This window comes from Armigeres subalbatus, chromosome 2 (assembly GCF_024139115.2).
Source record: "Armigeres subalbatus isolate Guangzhou_Male chromosome 2, GZ_Asu_2, whole genome shotgun sequence".
In the NCBI taxonomy this organism is placed as follows: domain Eukaryota; kingdom Metazoa; phylum Arthropoda; class Insecta; order Diptera; family Culicidae; genus Armigeres; species Armigeres subalbatus.
Genome location: NC_085140.1, coordinates 266,379,578 through 266,402,236, shown reverse-complemented (window position 1 = coordinate 266,402,236; position 22,659 = coordinate 266,379,578). Strand labels below are relative to the sequence as shown.

The window sequence follows — 22,659 nt, the reverse complement described above, 5'->3', positions numbered from 1 at the left end:
TAACCATTAAAACAACTATTCTCCGCAATGGTATTGATATAGATATTCAACGACCGGATGAGTTACGAGCCCTCCTAGTTGTGGATTCTACCAGAAGGGGGGAAAGAGCAACTCCCGATTGGGGAGGTGTCGCGGGTTGTATATTTATGGTCGTTGGATACGACAGGAGGCATAACATTGTCCGATTTATTCGCGCACGGCCGGTAATCTGGACGCCGAGGAAATTGAATTAACGTGTTTTAATTGAGGATTATTAAACTAATTGGTTTTGCTGGGTGTCACGGAATGGGTTTACTGCTTTTATCGAACCAGTTCTGAAGGACGTAGAAGATATTTTTGGAGCACTTTTTATTAATTCTTTTCATTCTACTTAATGTTTCGTTTCGTAATTCTCATACTTCTGGTTTTACTTCCAACTAAGCTTGCCAGCTTGGTGTTCTACATACACTCGCAAAACTTATGCATTGTGAATAATAAGTGGGAGTATGGAGTTATTTTGATTTGGATACGGAGGACAGGGAATATTTTCCATATTTCCTCAGATAGAATGTGCAAAACAGAGCCAACTGTAGAATTAATATTTACAGAGTGTTAGAAGCAGGGTTTGTATAAACCGCTCTCAATAGACAACGATCAACGATAAAATAAAGGTAAAAACTGTTCCTAATCATAACAAGCCATAATAACAAATTTAACAAACTTGTATACAAGTGTATAAGACAGAATCAGATAGGCAGCCCCAAAGAGAAGTGAAGATTCTCGCTTTGTTCTCGGTTATTTTATGTTGAGGACCGCACAGCCTTGTAGATCGAGTTGAAATGCATCATCAGAACCAGTGCTCCTCGCGTATGGAGAAATGTACCTACCTATCATGAGGTATAGCCTCCCGGATCAGTTCTTTATCATGCCAGCTTGCAAAAAAAAAGTCTCTCGCGGTACGCTACATCGTATATGTACACTGAGGATACTGGCCGTAAGATTTTAATACGACCGAACTTATGAGAATGTTTCATACACTGAGGATACTGGTCGTAAGAACATCATACGTTTCTCTTTTGAAATTTCGCCACAAGCATTTCATATGACAATCTTATGGAATATTTTCAGCTTGTTCAAAACAAGTGTAACCTGGTTTCGAACCACGGACGTCGTGGTTAGGAGGCGTGCGTTCACACCACACGCCCACCGACGCTTCGAGAAACTGTCTCGTTGGATACCCAATAAAGAGTTAGAATTGATCCTACGATTTTCATATAGTTCAATTCGTATGAAACATTCTCATAAGTTTGGTCGTATGAAAATCTTACGGCCAGTATCCTCAGTGTACGAACTATATGAAAATCGTAGGATCTTTTTTCGATCAATTCCAACTCTTTATTGGGTATCCAACGAGACAGTTTCTCGAAGCGTCGGTGGGCGTGTGGTGTGAACGCACGCCTCCTAACCACGACGTCCATGGTTCGAAACCAGGTTACACTTGTTTTGAACAAGCTGAAAATATTTCATAAGATTGTCGTATGAAATGCATTCCACTAGAGAATCGTATGAAAATCAATACATTTTCTTGTGGCGAAATTTCAAAAGAGAAACGTATGATGTTTTTACGACCAGTATCCTCAGTGTATACAGAGATGATAAATGAGATACACTGAGGATACTGGCCGTAAGAACATCTTAAGATTTTCGTTTGAAATTTCGCCACAAGAAAATGTATTGATTTTCATACGATTCTCTAATGAAATGCATTTCATACGACAATCTTATGAAATATTTTCAGTTTGGTTAAAAAAAATGTAACCCGGTTGCGAACCATGGACGTCGTGATTAGGAGGCGTGTGTTTACACCACACGTCCACCGACGCTTCAAGGAAGTGTCTTGTTGGATATACAATAAAAAGATAGATTTGACCAAAACAACATCTTACGATTTTCATAGTTCAATTTTAATGAAATATTTTCATAAGTTCTGTCGTATGAAAATCTTACGACCAGTATCCTCAGTGTACTTTTTCATTCTCTTTTGGATTCAATCCCTGGTTAAAAGTTATTCCCATTGTAACCAAGACGTCAACATTTATTATTGCCATAAACAAAAGAATAATAGGGTAAATGATCCAATAGTGGAGGAACTAAGCACGTTCCACCACTGTTTATTCGCTTGCCCACAAACCATACATTAATTCACTTACCTTAAAGGTGCATTTGAGAGCTAATCATTTCTATTTTGAGTAAAAAGTGTTCCAATATCATCAGCACCCGTCATTATTACCTAAAATGAATCCTCCAATTATTGGTGCAATGTTCCAATAGTTGCGATATTTTCTCATTTGTGTTCCTATAGTTGCGAATCCCATTGTTTTCAAACGGGACTCGCAACTATGGGAACACTACCGCAACTATTGGTACAAGGCACAGAATAAATTAAAGTATTTCAGTGATACTTTACCGATTTTTCTCGAAATTCCAAATTGTTTTCGTCTTGTAGGTAGGTTGCTGCGTTTATTGCGTATATTTGGCAAAAACTGCACTACCGCAACTATAGGAACAACCACGACTATCGGATCAAATACCCTACTTAAGGACAAGCCTCCCAGAATCCAAAGCAAATTTCACTCGCGTTTTCAAGGGCACCCAACTCAATACTGAAGCAACGCAGAACTGTCAATTTTATTATTCCAGCTTTGCTGCGTCGCAGCATGCGTAAAGTAATGAAAAAGATAGTTGTTCATTGTCTCCGTTTAGAAAATTAAAACAATCACCCGATAATAAGAATTGCTGGGGCTATCCAGTAAAATCGATAATCAAATTTTGAATAAATATTGGGTCAGTGAGTATTTAGTATTGTGGGCCCTCCGTAGCCGTGTGGTAAGACGCGCGGCTACAAAACAAGACCATGCTGAGCGTGGCTGGGTTCGATTCCCGGTGCCGGTCTAGGCAATTTTCGGATTGCAATTGTCTCGACTTCCCTGGGCATAAAAGTATCATCGTGTTAGCATCATGATATACGAATGCAAAAATGGTAACTTGGCCTAGAAACCTCGCAGTTAATAGCTGTGGAAGTGCTTAATGAACACTAAGCTGCGAGGCGGCTCTGTCCCAGTGTGGGGATGTAATGCCAATAAGAAGAAGAAGAAGAAAAAGAAGAAGAAGAGTATTTAGGTGCCAGGTCGGCTGTGTTTATATTTTGACAGCAGTTTTTCTCGCTCCCGATATTTTTGTTTGGCTGGTGCTACGCCCTGGAATTTTCCCCCGATTATGACTTAGGCTGTGAACCATTCCACCGATTCGTTCAACTTTTAGCTAAAATTTGACAGTTCGATGGTTATTTCGCCGTGGTTAAAAATAACCCTGCTTCGGAACATGGTTAGATTTCACAGTTCGATAGTTAAACTTTGTTCGCGAGAAAATTGGCGCCAAATCCATTTCGTTCCGAATAACTATCAATCTGTCAGAACCCAGGCTTCGGAGTAAAATTTTAACCACGATGGGAAAATAACCATCGAAGTGTAATTTAACTAAAAGTTAAACGAATCGGTGGAATGGTTCACAGCAGTGGCGTAGCCACGGGGGTGGTTTTAAGAATAAAACCCCCCCCAGAGACAACATTTTTGGAAGACATTTTTTTTCGAAAAAAAATGTTCAGAATCACCCCCCTCGCCCCCCCACCCCCCGAACCAATTTTCTGACTACGCTACTGGTTCACAGCCTTAGGATTTTGCCAGATAAATAACTTCGTGAAGTGCGCGAGTATTCGCTCGGTGTTCAACTACTTTTTGTTGGGAATTGAAGTGAGTCTTTTACGCGAGGGTTCCGGTTGACATTGTGCGATAATTTTTAATGGCTTTCCGTTGGTATAAAGGCATTTGTTGAAACTTTTATCATTGTCGTCGCCGCATTTCATCGGCTATGAAAAGTGCAATAGCTGTTGCGGATGAGTTGTCACTTCCCGCTACTGTTCTCAGGGACTTCGGAACTTCCGGAAGGGGTCAACAGAAAATCGGTGAGGATGTTCCTTTTCTCTACTTTCGTAGTTTAGAACTCGATTACCTTTCTACTTTTGCTTTCCAATTAAAAAAAAGCAATTGATTTTTTTCATGTATTCATTTGTTTTGAAACAAAAATTGGATGGTTCCACAACAAGTGTCGACGCATACTTTAAATATGTATTTTTATAACATGCACATTTAAACCTCAAGTGGAAACCATAATGATGATAAGGTTGAAACAGGCTATTGACATACACTCAGGCAAATGAACATACGAAATACATAAGGCATAAATTATGAATCTACAAGATTGTTGAAACATAAGTCTCTCATGCTTTTAATCCTGAGCTCTTTAAATTTCAGACGTACATCGTTTATTCGTTGCATGTAAAGAATTTCATAAGACACCTTTTGGTATTTTGTTCAAAGTTGATTTGAAAGAAATCATAAAGGCACTTTATGAACGCCATCATGCTCATTTTAAAGTTCGGAATTTGAAAAATCGGAAGGGAAAAGTTTCAGTCAAGAGAATGATGTTCTCACACATTGTAAAGTTTTTCAAGTCTAGCGGTTGTGTTTTACATCGAGGGTGTTGAAGTGTTTTCAAGTGTCAATGGTTAATAATTAGTGTTCAACATCAAATTAATAATTGCAATTTTAACATGTGCGGGGGAAGTTTTAATTCGAATAAGATTAGTATTTTTTTCTAGATTCGAAGACAGTTAAAAACGCGTTCTACACCGTTCTACGCGCTCTTATTTATTCATACTCCCTCGATGTCCTCGACACAACCGAAAAACTAATTGAAAATCACATATGCATAATCATGAATGAACCAATCAGTTATTTTCAATTATTTTCTGACATTTAGCACATGGCCATAATTCGAGAAAATTTTCAATATGCTCGAATTAGGAATTCATAATACAGCATTATGAATCGATTAATATGTAGGAAAATGCTATAATGAATTCATAAATCTGCATTATGAATTAATTAAGATGTTTCATAAGTATTACGAAATTCATAAGGCGTGATTATGGCCTCTACACACTACTTTTGCAATTCATAAGGTAGGGTTATGGATTGATTAATGTCCACCGTACAGCGTTCATAATGCTTCATTGGAATTTCATAAAAATGCCTTAAGAAAATGTTATGTTTTGTATTGACCATGAAAATTTAATTCATAATGAATCCTTTTGAATTATAAACTCATAACTATCTAACTCCCTTAGCTTGAAAATAGCCACCGGGAAACATTGTGCAGAAAGACCGCTGTCAGTTGCATGAGATGTCAACAATCGTCAACAACACCAATGATTTTATACGATTGTAGCTTAATAATTTGAAATATCCACAACAATAAAAAAGCATGATTTATTTTTTAATTCTGTTCATGCTTTTCACGATGAAATAAAAAACAAATTGTTGATTTCCATGCAAGTAAAATCAATATTGATCGTGTAGAATAAGTTTTGAATCATTGGAACTCATTAGTCATATTTAATGCATATTCCTGAATTCCTGAAGTTGCATATTGAGCAAAGCTGACGTTGGATGTTTTATGGTGTTATGCTTTTTTAGATTTGACGCACGCGTTGGTATTGGTGTTGGCTACGCTAAACATGAGCTCTTAACATATGCCTGGATTAAAATATAACACGGTGTCTCTAAGGGGAACTCTAATCTTCAAAGAATCAATGTCTCTGAGATAAATACCCATTACGCGGAGGAATATGGACTCCTCTTTCATGTCGTGTGCAAACTAAAATGTTCCATGGGGGGATCTAGAACAAATGATTCTATATGAATTTAATTAAATTCCATTAAATTATTAAATTCACCACCACCAAAAATCTATGGAAAAATGACTGCCGATAGATCATTTTAAAATTGCGCTTACGTGAAAGAGGAAAGTCTGTGCTATCGTGTGGTGGGTGTTTCGAAGATGCTGATTTTTTCTTTTTTCTTTAGGGTAGAATACGGCATTGGCAGGGTGCGACAGTTGTTGGCACCCTCAACAAAATTTGCGTTTTCCAACAAACATACACTATTTATGAATATAATTTTGATTCAATCACACAATTTCAAGTCTAAGCTTTCATTTGAATACGTTGTTTGTGTAAAAGTAGCAAGATTTGATGTGTTAATCACCGAAACAAAATTGCACCTACGAAATCCTTGCCATTATTGCATTGCCAAAGAAAGCAGCGCACGAAAAGCAAACTGTTACTTACTTTTTTGGATCGCCTGTTTCTCCTCTTTATTGCGTATGACACGACAAATTAAGTACGTAAACTACTTTTTACACTTTATCACCACTTGATTATCACCACAAAGAGCAAATTTATGCAATATTTGCTTTAAGTTTCACTAAATAAAATCGGGACTGTTCGTTTTCTTTGACAGCAGCACACTTCGGAATAGAGCGAGAGAATGTATTTGTGAGCATATCAAACACACGCTAAAAAGATACCACGCACAATTCTATGTGAGTTGATTTTAGTAAAATTACCAACAAAATATCCGGCGATGGCATTTATTTAAAAAAGTGTTAAAATACAAATGCTTCAGATTTTTTACGCAGACCATGAATTATATCAAAAGTGATAGCCACACCGTAGTATGTTAACCCTTATGTTGCTGACAGGACCGATTTTCTTTTGCAACTTCAATCTTTTCCAAGCTTATCAAAAATCATATCCATTACATTTCCTACATAGCGCATTTCAACCATAATAATTTGCCTACTTTTAGGGTATTATCTATTATTCAACTGTGTGAAACAAACATATCATGAAAAAGACCGCAAAGAGCAAGTTGTATGTTTGAAACTGGTTGATAGACTTTTGCGTACGACTCTAAGGCATTACAAAAGACAAAATATGTAAATCTTGGCAGCGGACAAAAAGCATATAAAATGGCCAACATTATTCAAATAGGTTGAAAATTGTAAAAGTTATGAAAATGTCAATGTCTGGGTACACAGGTAGCCATTCATGTCTGTTTTATGTTGACCTCATAAGGGTTAAATTTGTTTTGCAATGTGTTGAAATGCTTTTGCCTCTCTGTCTACATGACATAAAATTGATGTCAAGGCTAAATTTTTTATGTTCTAAGCCAGTTTTGATAAATAATAAAATTTGTTTCAAATTTGAGTGAAGCGATATGAACGTGCGGCCGATTGATATGAATGAATTCTACTACTGGAGGATATAAACAACCAGCATTTTGCACCAATACATGACCAGTTTTCTACTTCCATGTCTAGTTGCTAAAGGGAGCAAACTCATTGCTGATGATAGAAATTGCTATGCCAATAGAAGAAACGTTGACCTGTTACTTTATATTTAATTTACTGAGTTTGTGGTTAAAGCTGCTATATTTAGTGAACACCAGTCATCAAAGAAAGAGCATACAAATGTATACCAGTTAAACTGTACCTGTGTTTTAGTGTAATTACTCATTATTTTTATCATTCAATTTGGCGAATGTCTTAGACTGCCAAGAATAGGTATTTTCCCCTGAAACTTTTCTCCGAAGTCACTGAGACTCTAAAATCAACTTTTCATGGCCAAAACATTTTCGATCACGAATTCCTGGGTTAGAAAACACTGTGCTCTGTGGAGAAAGACACCGTGATAAAATCATGTTTCACTTATTTTCATTTTTTTTGTATTTAAATATTCATTGTTCGTCATTAAAAGTGACTGCGTACTTATGAGAAGTGAAGTAATTAATTGTTTTATTATATAAAGGTTATACAGATTGTATCACTTACCAAGGTGAATCCAGATCCATATAACTATTTACCCCGTCCCACATACAAAAAATCTTCCTGTGGCATCTGTGGAAATGCAGAGGTGATATCGGTTCCTAGTAGGTGTCACCCCAACATTCCTTCCTATCCCAGATGATGAGATTCCTGCAGAATAGTCGGAATCGGAATAGGCTACTTCCGTATGAAAACCGCTGCAAGCTAATCGGTCTCAGCACGCTGGGCTCTAGACGAGTTATTCTACAGAGAATGTTTTGTTTTGATCTTTTGACAAACAGAATTGACTGTTACAACAAGTGAATTTCCACACCCCACCTCGTTTGCTTCGCAACCAAGATCTACTTTATATTCCGACCCATCGCACCTTGTATGGTCACAATAGTCCCCTACTCATGTGTACTCAGACTCTTCAACGAAGTTTCCCATTAGAAAACATCCTAGTCGATAATAGAACTCTTCATTATCGGATTAGCAATCCTACGACTGGCAAACTGAAGACCGCGATGATTTAATAGTTTATGTTGCTTTAAACAGCGAAAACAGCTCCTATGCAAAAGCCGAAACTCGGACCAAATTATCCAATATACACATATGCGCTTATGTTGGATTACCGTTATGTGCATTATTTAATTAGATCGGTATTCAGACTGGATTCTTCTAGAGGGTCAGAGTAAATATTGAAAAATTGTATGAACACTACAGAGTTCAATCTAATATGATAATTTATTTTCTTTATTTGCAGATTTGGAAAACACATAAAAACAAACATCGGTATCTGGACTGATGATAAAGGTATGTAATCATTAGACATAACATTTTCTCTTTTGCAGGCTACTGTTCCAGTTTTTAATTTCATAGCCCTATATTCGTCCCATTCAAAACACAGGATTTGATTCAGGCAGAAAAAAACACATGACAAAATTGATGTTTATTACTTAGATTAAAATTCTTTATTCCTCTATTATACAAAAAATATAAAAGAATGTGTTGTTTCAATGAATTCATTCCAAATTGCTTCAAAAGTTCGCAAAAATATGCCTCAAATCACGCCAAAGATCATCCTCAAATTAAGACGTTCATTTTTGTGATATAAATCGAGGTAAAAGCATAGATTTCATAGTTTCATTAGGATACGGCAATCATATGAGAATATTTTTACATTTATGGATTTTTAAAGCGAGCAGAGGGAATTTTGGTGAAGATTCATATCTTTCTTGATCTGTGAAGAGAACATTTTTAAACTGAGCGATATTGTGGATTTACTTGACCAATGGATTCGAAGGTCGGTTCACTTGCCTATTTCAAACGTTCCCTTTTGCAGCAAGGTTTGCCAAACTCAATAAATGTTTGGTAGATTACCTTGTTTTTTGCTCCTTGTCTATCAAAACAGATGTCAAAACATCGGAAAAAGAAAGAGAAGTCCGAGGGAAACACGTGGCAGACTTGTCAGTTTTGACAGATTTTACTATGAAAACCGGTGTGAAGGTGAAAACGGCGATTCCAACGACCGTTCAAGGAGCGACTATTTCAAACGGTCGGATCCAATAGGGAAATCCACGTACAATATCTTAATATTTCAATGTTTTTTTATCACAACCAAATTAGGGCTAAGGCAGGTATTTTCGTCTTTTCGTCATAGTCTCGAAAACCAATAAAGGAGACACTTTTTTGACAAACTCATTCGTATCAAATCTTAAGCTCAGGAGATACGTTCTGCTATAGTGGAGCTCTAGCGAATGGATGTTGCTTTCGATGGTTTTAGCCCCTATGACGATGGACGAAAATACCTGCCGTGTCCCTACATAAATCCGGGTAGGTAATTATTTAACCCGAAAATTTCCTAGACCGATCGGGAGTCGAGCCCAGAAACCGTCAGCATGGTCTTGCTTTATTATCTTGCATCTTACCACTAGGCTAAGGGGTGTGTCTTTCATTTTTTCATATAGGCTCGATCAGTGGTCCCCAGCATGCCTACTATCTGCACAGAAATTTTAGGCTATTGAAGCGGGCCGCAGTATATTTGCAACATTTGTTTTTCATTTCATATTGAATATTACAGAATATTGTATATTGTTGACGAGCTCGGTGGTCTAGTGGCTACCGCTTCTGCCTCATAAGCAGCAGGTCGTGGGTTCAATTCCAGGCTCGTCTTTTTCCTACTTTGTATTTCTATCTTAGTTCTTTCTGTGTTTCACGTTCTACCAAAACAATTCCTACTGTTATAACCTTCCACACAATCCCAAACCTCCCGTGGTACCTATGAGAGGTCGTAGAGTTCTCTGCATCTTTCTTAAGTATAGGTGTCCAACTAACCATCCTTCCCCTTCCTCAGCATTCGCATGGACGTGGCCAGGACAGATTTCGACTATTGGAGAGTGCATTACTTCCATCTTAGAGATAGTGATTAGTCCCAAATCAATATCTGTGGTAACGGATGAAAGTGATGCTTCTCTCATACAATAGTCTTGACTTGTACCACCTACGAATTTGTGCGAATTGCTCAATGCTAATGCTAATGCTAATATTACAATATTGTATATTCGAACAAAATATTTTGTTCCTGTTAATCTTCTTCAAATAAAATTAAATATTTAATATACTATGGGTTTCTTTCTACAGGTTTTATCCCCGACTTTTAGTTTATAATACCGTTTTTCCAGAAGCGGACTTGGCAGGAGAAGCCATAGCATCTTTTCGGCTCAGTTGGTAGAAAACATTTTAAGCTGTTTTCGCAAATGATAATTTGCCGATCGGTTCTTTTTTTTTTTTTTTTTGTTTTTTATACTCGAGGTTTATTGTTCACTATAACTTATAATACAATCAAACCTCCATGAGTCGATATTGAGGGGACCATCGACTAATGGAAATATCGAGATGTGGAATAGCAAATCTTTGGAAAGCTGTTTGAAGGGACCATCACAGTAACCCAGAAAATATGTTTTAATATGACATAATTTGCTTCCATGAGTCGATATTGAGTCATAGAACATCGACTCATGGGGGTTTGACTGTAGCAAATAACGAAAAAGTTCTGAGAAAAAAAACTATTGGGATATGAGCAGCATCCGCTCGATATTCTAAGAAGCATCCACCCAGTATTCTGTAATATAGCAATATTCATTCTAGATTCTAAACAGAATCCGCGAGCTACTAATCAGGATCCGTTTGAGATCGTGAAAAGAATCCGCTCGGGACTCTGAACATAATCCATTTGGAGTTTTAAATATAATTCGTTTGAAGTTCTAAAGAGAATCCGTTCGTGGTTCTGAACAGAATACCGATCGAGATTCGGAGCAGAATCCTTTGGAAATTCGTATGACATTGAGTCCGTGTAGGATTCTGAACAGAATCTGTTTGAGATTCTGAACATAATCCGTTTGAGATTCTGAATCCAATCCGTTTGGGATTTTGAACAGAATCCGTTTGAAGGTTCTAAACAGAATCTGCTTACGATTCCTCCTTTCCTCTACGCATTATTTTATGTTATTTCAAAAAGACATATACATTATTGTCAATGATAATTAGTTGTGTGAACTTCGTCATCAAGATATACAATGTCATATGATATATCTCGCCGTCGCGGATTGCCATTTGGTGGAATTCAGTTAGAATAATTATTATTGAAATATTAACTGAATTCTGCTTAGTTGACTGGATTGTCTAAATTCTTTTGGAATGTGATTAAAGCAATGAAAGAAGATAATGCTTTAATAATGAAATAATGCCTTCTTGAAATGGACACGTTTGCTCGGCATAGAGAAAAGAAAGGAGGTAGTCCATTCTATGAATTAACGCATCTGCCCAGTATAAAGCAAAGGGGAAAGATGATGCCTCTTTGAATGGATGCATCTGTCCAATATAAGGCGAAAGGAGTTGATACTGCCTTCTTTAACAGAACGCGTATGCTAGGCATAAGGCGAAGGGAGGGGTAATGCCTTCTTTAAATGGATGCGTCTGCCCGGTACAAAGCGAAGGGAGAATATAATGCCTTCTTTAAATGAATTCGTCTTCTTGGTATCAGGTGAAAGCAAGAAATAAAGCATTATTCATAAAAACGTCTATCCCTAACAAAGTAAAGAGAAGAGATAATCCCTTCATTATTTCTGGCTAGTCTGTCAGATATAATAAAGGATTTGTAAGGGGCAATTGAAATTTCGAACACTTGTTCTACATATATATTCTGGGAGGCCTTCCTTGGCCAAGCGGGAAGATGCGTAATAAGAAAAAAAAAAGATAGGAAATTAATCGATTAGAAATTTTCATGACTTTTTTGGGCATAGAATTTTCAACGTGGTAATCTCGTGTTATACGAATGCAAAAAATGGTAACTTGGCTTGAAAACCTCGCAATTAATAATTGTAGAAGTGCTGAATGAACATTAAGCTATTGTTTTTAATTTTCCGCGAAATAGTACATTCCGCGATATGGTACATTCCACCAAAAGTCATTCGGCGAAAAGGTACAATCCGCCAAATGTCGTACCACGAAAAGTTACATACCGCCAAATGTTATTCCGCGAAATGTTCAACCGTGAAAATGAATTCCGCGAAATGGTTTTCGGCGAAATGTTATACAATCTTCTCGACTAAATAAGTCCTTGATTCTGAACAAAATCTGTTCGGGATTCTAAGCATAGAAAAATCTTGATTTCGATAAATATTTTTCGTAGAGTCAAGTACGTTGACAGAATAGTTGATAGTCAACGTATTTTATGCAGGTAATAATCCAGCAAAATAAGGGCAGCAGGGAGTATGTCCAAGGGCTTGACGATCCCTCCCCAGGCCATCTGCGAGTTGTGGGGCTTGCCTAGGATGTGGTGGGGTTTGACAGTGGGCCCTGTTAAACCTCTATAAAAAGCTGCATGTATCCGCAAGTAGGCCCCACCAAAGCGACCGTGTGCCGCTCAAAGCGCACAAGCCCAAGTCCTGGTGTTAGGTGGGACGCTAAACAGCCCTGACACGACGGCCCTCCGACGAGACAGGAGGTTTGCGCAGGCCCAATAAGCCGCCTAGAAAACCAATCATTACGAACAATATAAGAGATAATGCGACTCGATATAATCGGCAAAGACCTAGGCGACGAATACAGGATCACGATTGGAAGCTTGGAACATGGAATTGCAAGTCGCTAGGTTTCGCAGGTTGCGACAGGATGATCTACGATGAGTTACATCCCCGCAACTTCGACGTCGTGGCGCTGCAGGAGATTTGCTGGACAGGACAGAAAGTGTGGAAAAGCGGGCATCGAGCGGCTACCTTCTACCAAAGCTGTGGCACCACCAACGAGCTGGGAACCGGCTTCATAGTGCTGGGTAAGATGCGCCAACGCGTGATTGGGTGGCAGCCAATCAACGCAAGGATGTGCAAGCTGAGGATTAAAGGCCGTTTCTTCAACTATAGCATCATCAACGTGCACTGCCCACACGAAGGGAGACCCGACGACGAGAAAGAAGCGTTCTACGCACAGCTGGAGCAGACATACGATGGATGCCCACTGCGGGACGTTAAAATCGTCATCGGTGACATGAACGCACAGGTAGGAAGGGAGGAAATGTATAGACCGGTCATCGGACCGGATAGTCTGCACACCGTATCGAATGACAACGGCCAACGATGCATAAACTTCGCAGCCTCCCGCGGAATGGTAGTCCGAAGCACCTTCTTTCCCCGCAAAAATATCCACAAGGCCACATGGAGATCACCTAACCAAGAAACGGAAAACCAAATCGATCACGTTCTAATCGACGGTAAATTCTTCTCCGACATCACGAATGTCCGCACTTACCGCAGTGCGAATATTGAATCCGACCACTACCTTGTTGCAGTATGCCTGCGCTCAAAACTCTCGACGGTGTACAACACGCGTCGAAGTCGGACGCCACGGCTTAACATTGGGCGGCTACAAGACGGTAGACTAGCCCAAGAATACGCGCAGCAGCTGGAAGTGGCACTTCCAACGGAAGAGCAGCTAGGCGCAGCGTCTCTTGAAGATGGCTGGAGAGATATTCGATCCGCCATTGGTAGCACCGCAACCGCTGCACTAGGCACGGTGCCCCCGGATCAGAGAAACGACTGGTATGACGGCGAATGTGAGCAGTTAGTGGAAGAGAAGAATGCAGCATGGGCGAGATTGCTGCAACACCGCACGAGGGCGAACGAGGCACGATATAAACAGGCGCGGAACAGACAAAACTCGATATTCCGGAGGAAAAAGCGCCAGCAGGAAGATCGAGACCGTGAAGAAACGGAGCAACTCTACCGCGCTAATAACACACGAAAGTTCTATGAGAAGTTGAACCGTTCACGTAAGGGCCACGTGCCACAGCCTGATATGTGTAAGGACATAAACGGGAACCTTCTTACGAACGAGCGTGAGGTGATCCAAAGGTGGCGGCAGCACTACGAAGAACACCTGAATGGCGATGTGGCAGACGAAGATGGCGGTATGGTGATGGACCTGGGAGAACGCGCGCAGGACATAATTCTACCGGCTCCGGATCTCCAGGAAATCCAGGAGGAGATTGGCCGGCTGAAGAACAACAAACCCCATGGGGTTGACCAACTACCAGGAGAGCTGTTTAAACACGGTGGTGAGGCACTGGCTAGAGCGCTGCACTGGGTCATTGCCAAGATTTAAGAGGAGGAAGTTTACCGCAGGAGCGGATGGAAGGTGTCGTGTGTCCCATCTACAAAAAGGGCGATAAGCTGGATTGTAGCAACTACCGCGCAATCACATTGCTGAACGCCGCCTACAAGGTACTCTCCCAAATTTTATGCCGTCGACTAGCACCAATTGCAAGGGTGTTCGTGGGGCAGTACCAGGCGGGTTTTATGGGTGAACGCTCCACCACGGACCAGGTATTCGCCATTCGCCAAGTACTGCAGAAATGCCGCGAATACAACATGCCCACATCATCTATTCATCGACTTCAAAGCCGCATATGATACAATCGATCGGGACCAGCTATGGCAGCTAATGCACGAACACGGTTTTCCGGATAAACTGACACGGTTGATTAAAGCGACGATGGATCGGGTGATGTGCGTAGTTCGAGTTTCAGGGCATTCTCGAGTCCCTTCGAAACCCGCAGAGGGTTACGGCAAGGTGATGGTCTTTCGTGTTTGCTATTCAACATCGCTTTGGAAGGGGTAATACGAAGAGCAGGGATTAACACGAGTGGTACAATTTTCAATAAGTCCGTCCAGCTATTTGGTTTCGCCGACGACATAGATATTATGGCACGTAACTTTGAGAAGATGGAGGAAGCCTACATCAGACTGAAGAGGGAAGCTAAGCGGATCGGACTAGTCATCAACACGTCGAAGACGAAGTACATGATAGGCAGAGGTTCAAGAGAAGACAATGTGAGCCACCCACCGCGAGTTTGCATCGGTGGTGACGAAATCGAGGTGGTAGAAGAATTTGTGTACTTGGGCTCACTGGTGACTGCCGAAAATGACACCAGCAGAGAAATTCGGAGACGCATAGTGGCTGGAAATCGTACATACTTTGGACTCCGCAAGACGCTCCGATCGAATAGAGTTCGCCGCCGTACCAAACTGACAATCTACAAAACGCTAATTAGACCGGTAGTCCTCTACGGACACGAGACCTGGACGATGCTCGTGGAGGACCAACGCGCACTTGGAGTTTTCGAAAGGAAAGTGCTGCGTACCATCTATGGTGGGGTGCAGATGGCGGACGGTACGTGGAGGAGGCGAATGAACCACGAATTGCATCAGCTGTTGGGAGAACCATCCATCGTTCACACCGCGAAAATCGGACGACTGCGATGGGCCGGGCACGTAGCCAGAATGTCGGACAGTAACCCGGTGAAAATGGTTCTCGACAACGATCCGACGGGCACAAGAAGGCGAGGTGCGCAGCGGGCAAGGTGGATCGATCAGGTGGAAGATGACTTGCGGACCCTCCGTAGACTGCGTGGTTGGCGACGTGTAGCCATGGACCGAGCCGAATGGAGAAGACTCTTATATACCGCACAGGCCACTTCGGCCTTAGTCTGAATAAATAATAATAATAAAATAATCCAGCAAAATATCAGTTCAACCTAGCTAAAACCTAACTTATTTTGAAAACTAAAAGCATTCTTATCACGGAGCAGTTTATGACAACTTTTTTTTCCTGTGGCTTAACCTTTAGTTCTTTTCAATCTGCGAATAAATACAAATTTGCTGTTCCTGAGTATACCGAAATATTGCGAATTTCCGATTTCCTGACATATAATACCTATGTAGTGTATTCTCAGAAATCCTTCGCCGCAAGAAAAGGCTTAGAGGGCCGCACTTTGTGGATCACTGGGCTAGATGCACCAATCGTGGCTATAGCACCAGTTGTCGCACTAGTGGATTGTACGCTTAGCGGTACATCACATAGCCACAAAACGTTTTCTGATCAGTGAACCATATTCATGACATGATAACATCTTTAATCTCCTCCAAATCAAACAAACCATAATTGTAAAAAATGATTTTGCTTAGTTTGGGATTTGCCATAATAGGAACCAAAATTAAGAATATTTAGTTCATACGTTCCTATTATGGATTAAGCAGTTTTGGGTACTATCACGAATTTGAATGTGGTTTTCACATTTGTTCAAAGGGGCCGGAAAAAACCTTTCGCATGATATATCAACACCACCAATGTATGTATATGTCTTCTATTTATATGTTTAAAAATAGTTATTCTTAACTATGGCGACGATTGGTACACCCAAACTATAATATTTATCATTGACTTTCAACTGAGCGATAACTTTATATTTCAGTGTTACCCATATACAACCAAATTAAATCAATCCGGATTGGTAGGGTACCATCACATCATTAGGAGGATTAGTTTGACGTTTTTTTGTTACCACCAATCATAATCACAAATTGCGTGGCCATGGTACGAATTAGAAAACATGAACATGATAACTTAGTTGAACGTGGACACCGATGACTTGCATTTGCGGTACGAAACATTGTGGTTAAAGTTAACCGGATGGTAATTGGCAATGTTCGAAGCAGACATACCCTCAGTGAAATCGCCAAGAGAAGCCGTGCTGAACGGATGACCTACAAACACAGCTAACCGTACGTACGCATAGATACTCATGACATGAATGGAAGCTAGGCAAATCGTACCAACATGAAGCGCAAGACTGTCTGAAGGGTCATAGAAAATTACACCCAACGATGTTGGTGCGGCTCCTCAGAACAGCAGCGCCAGGAACCTCATTAGACCAAACAGACGGTGCAACAAAAAGAAATAGCGAATATCAAAATATGTAAATTTTCTGTTCAGTTGTTGATTGATTTTTTATTGATCATAGACAATATCAACAACAATATCTGATATAATCTTTTTTTATTCAACCGAAGTTTCGACACGGCATTAGGGGATTTTTTTTGTTTTACTTAATTTTTGACCAACTTTAACTGTTTGCTTAGACAGATCATTTTATCTATAAAAAATTCATACTTTTTCTATAAACTAACACTGTGGACTTCAAAACGTTTTATCGAAGAAAATCTCACAAATCGGATAATCCAATTATGCAAGTTGAACAAATGAAGATTTGAAAGTAAAATTAAATAAAAAAGATCCTTTCTACACAAGACATATGCAAAAGTCGTACTTGATATGATCAATTTACAACCAGTGTTCCACAGCTCATCGCCTTCAACGTCTGCTCTCAGCTGGTCATCCATTCCATTATTCGCTTCCAACCAGATGTCGGTTTTCGAGCCAAGTGATCCTATTAGTTTGTTATACGCAAAATTGCCCCTCTCACTGTGGCACTATCTTGCCGCGCGGTTTTTTTTCTGTCTTAATTCTCATCGAAGATACACCCAACAAAGCCATATGATCAGCGCTCCAAAAACTTTCCTTGTGGAGTTATAACGGATCTTCTTGGGTACTTTTTTTGCCAAGGGAGGCTGCAATTGCTCATCTCATAGAGAGCGCACATGGAGCAAATAACAGCACATTTTTTCACATCATCGGCTCACTGGGTCGTTCAAGAAAAGATGTAGTGTATTTTTTTCGGAACTATTCTTTGCTCGGAGGCGATGAATAATTGGCTATAGGAAAAACTACCTACACCTGGTCTGGCATGGTCAGTGATGTGGGAATATTGCTGTTCGAGCATGTTTGGTATAACTTACTTCATTAGGTCATTAGAAGCCAAAAACATGTTCGTTATATTGATGACGGTTGGCAGTAATGGAATCCTTCTATATGTAGTATGTAGTTTGTAAGTTCCTTTTGAACTTTTGATCATTAAGATTCCTATAAACAAATTACTATAATAGATTCTCGTATTTAATCAAGATACACAACTCTGTGGTTTGAAATACAGTTTTCACTTTTGAATATAGCAACTCATAAAATTACATTAGTGCTGAACTAGTTCAGATTACTCATCGAGAGGAGCTTATGGCGAATTGGTTGAGTGCCAGTGTTTGGAACGTATTAAACATTAAAATGATTGCTAAACTCATGTACACACACACGACTAGATGTACATTTCAATTGGTGAACTAATCCGATTGGTAAAATATTTCAACTACTCGACACCACATTGAAATTTTTTTAAGTGAACGTTCAAACTTTCGGTACAACTTTATTGCAGGAGAAAGGCAAACCGTAAGAAACAGTTAGCAGTTACGTTTTGTTTACAAACTTCCAGACGAAACCGGATACTGCAACTGCAATTGCTTTAATTAAATTTCGACGATCAACAGCAGCGGAACGTCTCGCGATCGTACTTACGTCCGAAGCAATTGTTTCGCTCTAGATAGCCCAGATATTGCGATTTCCCCTTCACCACACTAACCGCGGAAAATCGAAAATCGCGCAGTGTAGTTGCAGTACGTTTTCAGGCGTGAAACACGCCAAAAATCTATCCATTTACCACTGCGGTGACGTCGAGACGCATCTCATTGATGGTGATCAACGCAGATCAATGCCAATCACATGCACTCATAGCTACACATGGAGAGTAATAAATCGAAAACAGTAGTGGGTATCCTTATCCTTAGCATCTAAGGGCCTGTAAGGTTTTATAAGGTTTTATTACAGAACTGTAATCTGCCATCCGCTGGTTAGGTGGAGCATTATTCACCTATCTTCTTCTATCTTCTTCTTTCTATCTATATATATAAAAACCAATCTATGTATGTATGTTCGCTAACTACTTCTGAACCACTTGGCCGATTTCAACCAAATTTGGTACAGACATTCTCTATCCTCAGAGGAAGTTAACAAAGGGGTGGGATGGTCATGTAGAAAAGGGGAGGGTGGTGGGAGGGTTTTGTTCAGAAAACGAACAATTCTGTGTAACTTTCAACTCCCAGGACCGATTTCAACCAAATTTTGTACACATGTTCACTATTTGGAGGCGATCATATGGGAGAGGATTTTGGAAAGGGGGAGAGGTCTGGAGGGAGGGGTATTGTTCTGAAAACGGGCAATTCAAGTAAATTATGAAGCCCTGTACCGGTTTCAACCAAATTTGGTACACACATTCTATATCGTAAGGAAAAGATAACAAAGGGGGTGGGATGGTCATTGGGAAAAAAGGGAGGGTATAGGGGGAGGTGTTGTCTTTGGAAAACGAGCAACTCAGTGTAACTCCCAACCCCCAGGACCGATTTCAATCAAATTTTGTACACATATTCACTATGAGGAGGCGACCGTATGAGAGGGTAATTTGGACAAGGGGGTAGGGTTCTGAAGGGAGAGGTATTGTTCAGAAAACGGGAAATTTAGTAGAACTTCTGAACCCCTGTACCGATTTCAACCAAATTTGGTAAACACATTTTCTATCCCTAGGAGAAGATAACAAAGGGGTGAAATGGCCGTTGAGAAAAGAGGAAGGGTAAAGGGAAAGCGGTTGTCTTTAGAAAACGGGCAATTCAGTGTAACTCCTGACCCCAGGACCAATTCTAAGCAGATTAAATGATTAAATCATTCAACTCTATGATTAAAGATTATGATTAATGAATTATAATTTTTGAAAATGATGACTGATAATGATTAATGATTAAATTCATTTTTGACAATAATTAACGATTATGAATAATAGATGAAAAAACCGTTGGATTATGATTAACGATTACCGATCGTGATTAAATGTTGACACACTATGTGTATGGTTAATGATTAACGATCGATATGATTAATGATTGATGATTATGAATGATCAAATTGCATAGTGATCCATAATCGAGTAACCTTTATTCCAAATTTTAAAAGGTATGATAATTATATGATAATGATTCAAGATTAATAAATAAAAGCAAGGTATGCAATGATCCAATGTTCCAGCATAACTTCTGTACCCTTGCCCGATTTCAACCAAATTTGGAACAAACATTCTTTTTCTTAAGAAGGCGAAGATGACAGGGATCGATCAACTCAACACTTCATCGAAATCATGGTTTGCCCAGAGAAAAGCAATGATTAAAGTGTTTCCTTCTGGACGGTAAATGTGATCATTTCTTTAAAATAGACGTTTTTCCGGAATAAGGCATCGGTGTATGTTTTTCCTTCTTTAGAAATAGACGTTTGCCCGGAATAAAGCGATTTTGGGTTTGATCCCATTTTCAAAATCAGTCAATGTTTTCAAATGTAATCTACCTTCTTTTAATCAAATGATGAAATATCAATAAGAAAACACAATTATCCTTTTGACCTATTCCAATTCCGATGGTGAAAAAAACTGCGAATTAAACTGGCAACTCCGAGCAAGGCCGGGTACATAAAGCTAGTTGGTAATAAAAGTCATGTAGGAAATTGTCATCACGGCGACATCAACATTTTAGCATCACTGCTCCGCCATTCAGGCTACATTCAATACCGAGTTATAACAACATAGTCGTTACTATGGCTATTTATTCTATTTCCTTTTATATGTTCTACATAGGGAGAATGACGGCTTTGGCAGGTTTTGTTCTATTATTGTCACGGGGTTTTTTATGACTGATTATGCTCAAATTTGGCCTAAACATTCTTTGCATATCAAAGAATATTGTGGCCAAATTTCATAAAATTTGGTCGACAAAAACCCCCCTGACAATAATTACGTTTCAGGTGAAAATGTCCAGAATCTAAATAATTTTTACCTCGCATTTTCAGAGGCACCAATCTTATCAAAGAAGCAACGAATAACTGTCATCTTTTTATTTAGGCTTTGCTGCGTCGCAGCTAGCGTGAAATAAAAAGATGACAGCTGCTCGTTGCTTCATGATTGAAAGTGGTGCCTTGGTGGAATAAAATTTGATTCCGAAAAGTTCGTCCTTAACCTTCTATCTGTGCTTAAAAAAGAGGCAACGAAATAAAATTTCCATGAAGAATTAGACATTTTCCATAACAAATAAGGAATATGCCAATAAAGAAATCAGGGTATGAGCAATAAATAAATATAAAATTTAGGCAAATAATGCAAAAGTTCCATAAACAATTAAGAATTTTCCGCAAAACAGAAATAAATTAGCACTTTTAAAAGCAAACGTTGCAATTACAGGGTGTTCAATAAGTTCGAATACACTTTCAAAAAATGTTTAAAAATTGGTAACTTAATTTTCGGATTGGCTTTCAGTCACGGATAATAGCGTTGACAATTTTACTTCATCGCCGACGTTTCGATCCGGGATGGGATCTTCTTCAGGGCCTGCGGTTTATTATGACAAAATTTAAATTAACAAACTCAATCTACAATCTTTCTCACAAACTTACTCGATGGCAGTCAATTTGTTAATTACCGCTACTTTCTTACGGAGATTTGTCCTGTTCGGTTTCATGTAGAATGTTTCTGGCCTCACTGTAGGAATAATAACTATTGCAATAAAATGTTTAGTCTGACTGAAACTGCCTTACTTGACAAAAATATAGATCACTTTTCGAATTTGTTCACTATCTTTTGTCACACACTATAGTGTGTTTTGCAGCCGGAGGATGGGCGATTACTGTGGGTTATGTGTATTGGGTGGTGGATGGGTGGCTGGATATGATTGTGTTGATTGAGTGGGGTAATCATTGTCGGCAGGTTGTTGGGATTAATTGGATTAATTGGTAATTGGGATTAAATTATTTCTTTTCCCGGTTCCTTTTCATTGAAAGTATTATTTATAAGGAACATTTGTAACATTTCTTTTGGAATGACTTCTATTTTGTACTTCTTCACGAGCTTCAAACGTTTCTGAAACCCATCGCAAGCGGTACGCACAGTCTGCATGGGCATTTCGTTCCAGATTTTAAGAATTACGTCTTGAACTGGTCCAAGTTACTGACCTTGTATTCGTACAGCTTTAACATAATAAATGTCCAAACAAGAAGTTCATTCATTCATTTCATTTATTTAGTCTACATCTAAACAGAAAACACTGAATCAACAATTTGACGCCACAATACACGGTTCGAGGCCGCATCTCTCCAGCCTCGAATACGCCCCACGCTCGCCAAGCCATTTTGCACCTGGTCTGCCCATCCCGCTCCCTGCGCTCTGCGCCGTCTCGTACCTGCCGGATCGGAAGCGAACACCATCTTTGCAAGGTTGCTGTCCGGCATTTTTGCAACATGTCCTGCCCATCGTACCCTTCCGGCTTTAGCTACCTTCTGGATACTGGGTTCGCCGTAGAGTTGGGCGAGCTCGTGGTTCATTCTTCGCCGCCACACACCGTCTTCTTGCACACCGCCAAAGATGGTCCTAAGCACCTGTCTCTCGAATACTCCGAGTGCTTGCAAGTCCTCCTCGAGCATTGTCCATGTTTCATGTCCGTAGAGGACAATCGGTCTTATTAGCGTCTTGTACATGACACATTTGGTGCGGTGGCGAATCTTTTTTAACCGCAGTTTCTTCTAGAGCCCGTAGTAGGCCCGACTTCC

The 22,659-nt window shown here is 39.6% G+C and overlaps 1 protein-coding gene across 7 annotated transcripts in view; it reads left to right on the top strand.

Annotated features, from left to right (window-relative positions):
* LOC134212185 (uncharacterized) overlaps positions 1-22,659 on the top strand; it is a 359,239-nt gene that overhangs the window by 78,970 nt on the left and 257,610 nt on the right. For all 7 annotated transcript variants that reach the window (XM_062689819.1, XM_062689817.1, XM_062689815.1 and 4 more), the window contains one exon: positions 8,510-8,559. The gene's annotated coding sequence lies outside the window, so the exon portion shown is untranslated. The remainder of the gene's footprint in view (positions 1-8,509; positions 8,560-22,659) is intronic.